Source organism: Mustela nivalis (assembly GCF_964662115.1).
Source record: "Mustela nivalis genome assembly, chromosome: X".
In the NCBI taxonomy this organism is placed as follows: domain Eukaryota; kingdom Metazoa; phylum Chordata; class Mammalia; order Carnivora; family Mustelidae; genus Mustela; species Mustela nivalis.
In genome coordinates, this window is record NC_139040.1 from 70274225 (window position 1) to 70283473 (window position 9249).

The 9249-nt window shown below is 43.1% G+C and overlaps 1 long non-coding RNA gene across 1 annotated transcript; it reads right to left on the reverse strand.

Annotated features, from left to right (window-relative positions):
• Nucleotides 1-2748: 2748 nt before the first annotated feature.
• On the reverse strand, nucleotides 2749-8799 carry LOC309855715. Its single transcript, XR_014306943.1, has 3 exons — nucleotides 8654-8799; nucleotides 7892-8029; nucleotides 2749-3080 (listed from the first exon to the last, which is right to left on the reverse strand). It is a non-coding gene; the product is annotated as an uncharacterized lncRNA (long non-coding RNA).
• Nucleotides 8800-9249: the final 450 nt, after the last annotated feature.

The window sequence follows — 9249 nt, forward strand, 5'->3', positions numbered from 1 at the left end:
CATCAAAATTCTGGAATAATCTGTATAACATTAGGTACCATTAACAAAGTTAAACACAAGTGACAGATTGTGGAAATGATTGGCAAGTTTTATCCACGGCGGTTTTCCTTCTATTTCTTTAGCACCCTTCTTTCCTCTTTCTTTTTCTTTTCTCTTTTCTTTTTCTTTTTTCTCTCCTCTCAGCCCCTCCTCTCCCCTCTTTTCTTTTTTGTTTACCTTTCCTTTCCTTTCACTTCCTTTCCTTTCCCCTTCTCTCCTCACCTCTCTTCTCCTTTTTGTTCTCCTTTTCCTTTCTGAAATGCTACATGTGTCTGTGAATCTTCATGAGGCCTTGATGACTCAAATTTCATTTCCTCAGACAGGCCTTCTCAGACTGACCAATCCAAAAAGCCACAACCCACCTTTCACAATCCATCTTGTCACCCTCTTCCATTTTCCTCAGAGCACTAACTCTTATCAGAAAGCAGCATGTCTGCATATTTGTTCACTTGTTCTCTGTCTTACCCTACTAGGACATGTACTCTATAAGATCAAGGACTTAGCCTGTCTTGTTGCTTACTAAATCCCCAATACCTGGTACAGTCCCTGGCAAATAATAGGTGCTTAATAAATATTTGTTGAATGAATTAATGTTTGAATCTATAATTTATAATGAACTTGTAGAAATAAGGGTTTAAAAGAGCAAAATGCCCAAAAGATAGCCAGACAAAGGATATTATCGGGAAATTTAGAGAAGAGGAACTACAAATACGGCCAATAAACACGTTAAAGATATTTAACCTCACAATTAGTTAGGAAAATAAATTATAAAAGGCATTTTATCAATGTATATAGTTTAGAAGGTTTATACCAAAAACCAGACTTGAACAAATATCTTTTATTCTAATGCTCAGACCTATTAAAAAAAAAAACAAAACAAAAAGAAGATTCCCGCCCTACTACTTTCTATGCCCAGTTCCTACCATTTAGAGGTAAATGTTTTCATCCCTTTTAGCTGAAAAATATTTTTTCTGATATTTTTCTCCATATTTCTTCCCTATGTACTGATATGTCTTGATTTTTCAGGTTTAGATATTATCTATTGACTTCTATTCTAGAAGGCAGATTTCACTCTCTTCTCATCCACGTGACTATGTGCAAATGTTTCCCTTCTTCCCATAGTCCTGATATAGCTGGATCAGTATTCAGTGCTGACATGAGTGACTGAGGCCTGAGTTGTCCTATAATTACATGTCCATTCTTGAATAATTTTTGTGTTACTCACAATTAATGCTTCCGTTTTTTGTGTGTGTTTGATTGGTTTTCTGTGTACCTATAACTAATTCATTGGGAAACAGTGCCAGAAGAGTAAATCTCATCTCAGTCTGTCCAAACATCCTTCTCCTGGAACCACCTTTCCTGGAACCCTCTGTGATCCATAGATCTACTAGAACTGCTGCTTAGCTGCCTGTTGCTCAGGGACTTTTTCCTCTTACTTCCATTTGAAGAATCACCTTGCCTTCCTCTTACATTAGCTTCCCTGTTTCCTGGGTTCCTAGTGTTGGCTTGCATCCTACAGTAGCTTCATAGGAAGGAGTCCATGCAAGATATATATTTTGACAGCTTGTTAGTCTGAACATGTCTTTGTTTTATCCACATCCTTGATTGATAGTTTGAGTATAAAGTTCTGAGCTGGAACTCATTCTCCCTAAAATTTTGATCATGTTAATCCATTATGTCCAAGCTTTCAGTTTGTGGTTGAGGGAGTTTGATACTGTTCTGATTCTGGAGATTTTGTATGCATCTGTTTTTTTTTTTTCCTTTCTGGAACCATTTAAGATCTCTTTACTAAGTGTACTAAAATTTCACAAAGATGTGCCATGTTGCTGGTCTTTGTGAATCTTTTGTGCTGGATACTTGAAGTATCCTCTCAATTCAGAAATTTATATCCCTCCATTCTGAGAAATGCAATTGATAGCTTCTCATTCTCTCTTGTCTCTGTTCTTTCTTTCTGGTACTGCTTTTATTCAGATACTGGGTCTCTTGGAGTGTCCTAATTTTCTCTTTTTTTCATTTATTCGTCTTTTTCATTTATTCGTCTTTGTGTTTACTTGCTGTCAACTTTTATCTTCCTAAACTCGATATGATGTTTTACTTATGTTTACATATTGGCAAATTATAAACTTTCTTTTATTTTTCTTTGCCTTCTATTTTTTTTCTTTTATGGATGCTGATAGATTCTGGTATTGCTAAAATATTTGCTACTTCCATCTATTGGGACTGTCTTTGCAGAAGAATTATACTTCCTGCTCTGCTGACATCAGATTTGGACACATCACTTATTTTGGTCAACATAATGTGAGTGGAAGAGACATGTCCCACTTTTGAGCAGGAGCTTTGAAAGTCACCGTGTGATTCTATCATATTGCTTTCTCCTCTGCTATGAGCCTGGTGATACACCAGATAGCACCTCTCCTTCAGCCTGACTCCTGGAGTGAAAACAGCATGTAACAAAACTGCAGTCAGCATACAGAAAAGATATGGCATGAGCAAAAGTTTGCCCTTTGTTGTTGCAAGCCACTGAGATGTTTGGTGTTTGTGTTTAGATATTTCTGCTCCCTGCGTTGTGTCTATTTCCTTTGAATTCATTTTTCTGTTTGTTTCAGTCTGTTTCCCACATTAAAGGCTTTGCTCAAGTGTCTGGTGATCCTTGTATGTGTGCTTATTTTTAAGAGTGAGGAGATAAAAAGCTTATTGGAACTCGGTGGGCAGAGTATAGGTTTATTTTTTGTTTTTTGTTTTTTTCTAACTGGTCCCAGTAGAGTGAGTTTTCTGGGCTTTTTAGGAAATATCCAAATATCAGATTCCCCAGGGAGAAAGCCTCTGACCTCTTGCAGGGGAAGGGAGATGATATAGTATCACCTTGCCAGTATTTTTGAAACTGAGTGAGGGAAGAGGATGTAGGAGGTCTCTCTGTTCAGTATGTAGATTATCACATGATTCTCCTGTTCATGTGATGCATCCTTTTCTTCAGCTGAGGCTGACTCCTCCAGCCTCATCCAGGCACATCCAGCCTCTCTGGGTAGTAAACCTCTGGTGTTCTGCCAATATTGAAGAAGAGACTCAGATATCTAATTTTTCTTACACATACTTTGAACCAATCTACTTGTTTACAGCCCCAAATATGCCCCCATTTTCAGAGGTACCTGGTGAGTTTCAATTCCTAAACATTTCTGGGGTAAATTGGGGTAAATTAGCCTGCTTCTGGGTTTCCCCTACTGCCATCTTGGGTGTCCCTTTTCTCTGTTCCTCTTCATCTGCTTTCCGGCTTCCAACACTTTGTTGCAGTTGGCTCTCTCCAGTTCTGTTCTCTTAGTCCTTTAACTTGATGTCTTTTTAAAATCCATTTACTGTCATCTTAGTGGGACTTGGGGAGGGAATAGTGCCAAATATGTTCATTCATTCTGCCATGCTTAACTTGAAGTCTGAATGACCAATGAATAAGAAGGTATAAAATAAACAATAGTGAGGGATAGTTCCTTCCCTATCTTATTGGTAGTATGCTTGGTAAATCTTTGTAGGACCTGCCCTGGATCACATTAGTAATAACTCCCTACATACTGATGGATAACATAGGAGGAAAATGGTGGTGTACCTATGATTTGATGAGACAGCCAATCTGCTCTTCTCTTGAATTAGAGGGGAAGTGAGTCTTCCATAGCAGACTACAGAGATGAGGGCAGTGGTGTCTGTAGAGAATTAAATTGCTAGTAAGAAAGGAGGTTAGAGATAGTTTTAAGATTAAGGGGAGTTTTTGCTACTGTAGTAACACTGAATGGATGAATGAATGAATGAACAAACGAATGAATGAAGAGTATTATGGAAGTCTAGAGGAGAGAGAAGGAGCTCAGTTAGATGGTGGGAAAGGAGAAGGGTTTTCAAAGGAATGAGAAGGCTGGCGAAGAATCTGAAGAACAATTAGCAGGAGGGAAAACAAAGAGTTTGGGAAGGCATATTATTGAATGGGAATGGGGCTCCTAGGGGAGGCAGGAGGATTGTGCCAGGAGGGCAGGGATAGGAGAGTGGAGAACAGAGAAGCAGGGTGAAAAACTGTTTCTTCCGGTTTTCCAGAACCCACGCTTTGGACTCTGTCTATCCAGACTTCCTGTTTCCCAGTCAGGACCCTGACTCTATTTACACTTCTAGATTTGTTTTCCTATTCCTAAGATAGAAGTGATCCTCCTCAAGTGAGAAAGTGAGGCAGCCACTTCGCTTTCTCCTGTGACCAATCAATGAGATAGTTAACATTCATACTTATACCCACTCCGCCAGGCTAAGGAGGGAAGGGCCCCCCCTGAGCCTATGTGTGTGTTCTGAGGCCTGGGATTGCTATGCAGGGTCTGGCTGAGTCAGCAGGTCAGATAAGCCCACCTATCTCCATCCCTCTCCTTTCCCACCATCTGGCTGAGTTCCTTCTCTCTCCTCTAGACTTCCACAATACTCTTTGTTCATTTGTTCATTCATTCATTCAGTGTCAAGTAAGCACCAAACTCTGTGGTAGGCACTGAAGGTACAGCAATGAACCAAACAGAAAAAAGCCCATGCTTTCTTGAAGTGGACAGTGTTAGCCTAGGTTGGAAATGTAGGTGGAGCCCTGGGATCAGGTTGGGGCTGAGAGGGGCTAAGAAGGGTATTTCTTTTTTTTTTTTTTTAAACATAGAATGTATTTGTTTCAGGGGTACAGATCTGTGATTCTTCAGTCTTACACAACTCACAGCACTCACCATAGCACATACCCTTCCCAATGTCCATCACCCAGCCACCCTATCCCTCCCCCTCACCTCCAGCAACACTGTTTGTTTCCTGAGATTAGGAGTCTCTTACAGTTTGTCTCCTTCTCTGGTTTCGTCTTGTTTCATTTTTCCCTCCCTTCCCCTATGATCCTGTCTTGTTTCTCAAATTCTTCCTATCAGTGAAATCATATGATAATTGTCTTTCTCTGATTGACTTATTTCGCTTAGCATAATACCTCCTAGTTCCATCCACGTCATTGCATATGGCAAGATTTCATTTATTTATGGCGGCATAGCATTCCATTGTATATATATACCACATCATCTTTATCCATTCATCTGTTTTTTAAATTTTTTAATAAACATTTAATGTATTATTAGCCCCAGGGGAACAGGTCTGTGAATCACCAGATTTACACACTTCACAGCACTCACCATATCCCATACCCTCCCCAATGTCCATAACCTCACCACCCTCTCCCTACCCACTCCCCCCAGCAACCCTCAGTTTGTTCTGTGAGATTAAGAGTCTCTTATGGTTTGTCTCCCTCCCGATCCCATCTTGTTTCATTTCTTCTTTTCCTACCCCCCAGACCCCTTACGTTGCATCTCCACTTCCTCATATTGGGGAGATCATATGATAGCTGTCTTTCTCTGATTGACTTATTTCGCTAAGCGTAATACCCTCTAGTTCCATCCACGTTGTCACAAATGGCAAGATTTCATTTCTTTTGATGGCTGCATAGTATTCCATTGTATATATATACCGCATCTTCTTTATCCATTCATCTGTTGATGGACATCTAGATTCTTTCCATAGTTTGACTATTGTAGGGATTGCTGACAAACATTTGGAGGCACATGCCCCTTCGGATCACTACATTTGTATCTTTAGGGTAAATACCCAGTAGTACGATTGCTCGGTCTTAGGGTAGCTCTATTTTCAACTTTTTGAGGAATCTCCATACTGTTTTCCAGAATGGCTGCACCAACTTGCATTCTCACCAACCGTGTAGGAGGGTTCCCCTTCTAAGAAGGGTATTTCTATACTGAGACATACTGTATGTCTTATTCTCACTAAAGAGGAAAGGTTGCTTCATTTATTCTGGATTTGGTGGGGACTATGGACCTAGAATATCAAGCAGAAGGGAGCTATGGTTCCAGTTACTCCTCACAACCTCCATTGCCATATTACCTCTCACCTAGGTTACCGTCATTGCTGCTCATAGCAATGTCCCCACTTGTTTCCACATGTTCTTCTTTGACTCTTCTGCCTTCAGCCTATTTGCATGATAGCAGCCAAAGTAATCATGTTAAAATAGTTATCACTACTCTGTTCAAAACCCTCTTCTGGTTCCCATTTCACTCAGAGTAAAACCCAAACTCTGTTTTGGTCTGGCGTGGTCCTGCCTGCTTTACTGCGCATTTCCTCTCTGAATTCACCTACCACTTCTTTCCCCTTTACTGACACTGCTTGGACTCTTTTCTATATCTCTTCATACCAACTACCTCCAGCCCCAGAGCTCTTATACGTGCGCTTCCCTTTGCTTGGTATGTTTTTCCTCCAATTAGCCACATGGTTTGCTCCTTTATCTTCTTGAGGTGTTTACCTAAATATCACTTTGTCAGAGATGCTCTCCCCGACCACTCTATTTTAAATTGCACCTCACGTTTACTCTTCTCATTGGCTGTATTAATTGTTCTCTGGAGCACTATCACCACCCCATAGACTAGAGCCTCTATCTTATTTATTGTCTGCCTGCCTTCACTGAAACGTGAACTCCATGAGAGCACCGGTTTTTGTCTGCTTTGTTCACTGCTGCATCTTCATCACTTAGCCCAGGTTACACAGTATGTGCTCGAGAAAGATTTGTCGAATGAATGAATGAACATGGATGGTCATATAGGCCTGAGAGGGTTATGTTGGTTTTGAAGCTTTGTTTTCAGCAGCAGATGCCAGGACTGTCTGGTTCTACCAGGTGTTTTTGTTACTCCCCCACCCTTCTTCTTAGCAGGGAGGACAGGGAGGATGTGAAACCCTGGACCACTCATGCCCAGGGAAATCCTCATCTGAAGTCCCAGAGGACTCAAATGGATGACCATTTTCCACTTAGAGGGTTCTGGATCTTTGAGATTATATTTTTCAAAAATGGAAATAGCTTTATTGTTTCTTCCCTTCTAATTATAAAAGTAATAGATGTTCATAGTAAACCAATATAATGTGGTCCAAAAATATGACTAAGTTCCCCTCCCTGACTCTCACCTTCTAACACCCCTTCTCCCAAACCCTGCCTACCTGCGGTGTGGTAAACTGCTTTGATTCCCTTGACAACTGTATCAGGAATCTCTTTCCATATCAATACCTAAAAAGTGACATCATTGTTTTTAATGGCTGTGTATGAATATGCCATAATTCACTTAAACAAGTCCTTGTTTTTCACTCTAATGACCAGTCTGGAAGTGAACATCCTGGTACATACGTCTTTGCTCTCTTGACCCATTATTTCCTTAAGATGAATTCCCAGAAGTTGAATTCCTGGGTCACAAGGGCTCCCCATTGGAAGACTCCTGATACTATTGTCCAGATGTGGGAGGGCTCTGATTCTAAAGAGATTGGAGCAACCCTCTGTCCTGTATTTCCTCCACACAACTCCCTCACCTCTCCCATACTCCATCCTCTAAGCGAATCCATGGAGGACCCCTGTGAGTACTCATACAAGTTTTTATGGATGGGTTCTTGTGTACCATGTGCTGTTCTAGACACCGTACACATATTAACTCTTGTAATCCTTCAAACAATCTTGGGAGGTCTGTCCTATGATTAGCTCCACTTTACAGATGAGGAAACTGCAGCTCAAAGAAGTGAAGTAACTTTCCCCAGGTTATGCAGCTGGCAGGGAACAGGTGGGAGATTCCAAGCCAATAGTCCCAGAGCAGAGCTTGGACTCCTAACCCTGCACTTTGCTATGCTGCCTCCAAAGCCAGGCTTGGAAATAGGATGGACTTGGGCTTTTTGAAGTAGGATGGACCTGACACTTCTCAGTGGCACAACATTTGAGAAATCACTTCACCGCTCTGCCCCTTAGTTCTGTCTGTGCAAACCAAGTTTGATCACTCACCTAGTCTGCAGGAGGCGTCAGCATGGTAATGCACAGCGTAAGGCACAGCAGATTCAGGACCTCAGAAATGTGATTTGCGGGCCCGCCCCACTCCCTGACCTCCAACACCTCCTCTCCTAGACCCTATGACTGGAAATCCTGTGGGAAAAAAAAAAAGCAAGTCTGACACTTCCCCTGAGGTTTCTGAGCCTTGTGTTCCTGGGTTTTTCTCACGCCATCACCCCCTACCCCCCCAACACACACAAACACACAGGCCAGAGCCCAGGAAGTGTGGATTGCAGAAACTCTGCCCCCACACACAGCCAGTTAACCCCATGGTGGCAGACAGCAGGACCAGGCCAGCTCATACCCCCTTCTCAGCACCCTGTGTGGGAGGTGGGACCAGGAAGATGGTTGGCTCCTCTCTCCCTGTTCCCACCTTCCTTGCTCCCTGTCTATGGGCCCAGCTCACCTCAGATTCCAGGCCTCTGAAATCATTGCTCCAGCCCACCGGACTGGGCCTCAGGCCAGCTTCTCCGGCCCCAGGCTCACCGGCAGTATCTTTGTCTTTGCTCCCTGAAGACTAATCACTGTCCTGTCAGCTTGGCCCTCTTCCCCTGTATTATTGTACAGAAATAGCCCTGGGCCTAGCCCCTCCTCCTCACACCCCAACACCCCCCCCAGCCCTGGCCCAAGCTCCTCCACTGCCAGACTCTTCAAATTTCCTCCTCCCCTTCTTTCCTGCTTTGCTCTGCTCCTCTGTGGCTGGGATTTGACCTCTACCTCCTGGAGCCAGGCACGAAGAAGATGGCCTCTACTGGACAGGGAAGCAGCCTCCTGCACTCCTGCACTCTTTCCAGGCCCTGGGCCCGGGAAGGAACGACTTGAGGGCATGCCTGTGGTGGGTAGAAGTGTTTCCAGTTCTGACCATTGCACCCGGAAGTAGGAAGCTCCTTGCTTCTTTTTTCTTATGTTATGGTGCCTCACCCATTCACCAGTGAGGAGAGGATAAGAACCAAGTTCTTTTTTAAAAATTTTTATTTTTATTTATTTATTTGAAGAGAGAGATCACAAGTAGGCAGAGAGAGGGGAAAGCAGGCTCCACGCTGAACAGAGCCTGATGCGGGGCTGGATCCCAGGACCCTGGGATCATGACCTGAGCTGGAAGCAGAGGCTTAACCCACCAAGGTGCCCCAAGAATCAAGTTCTCCCTCTGCACAGCAATTTTGTCTGGAGGATTGTGGCCACAGCCAATGGGGGGGACCATAGCTGGGAGCTGTGGGCTCTGCAGTGGCACAGGAAGTCTGAGGGAGGACACAGCAACTGGCAAAGTGAGGAGGTGGCAGCAGGACCCCAGGAGGGCTTGGGAGGTTGGAGTC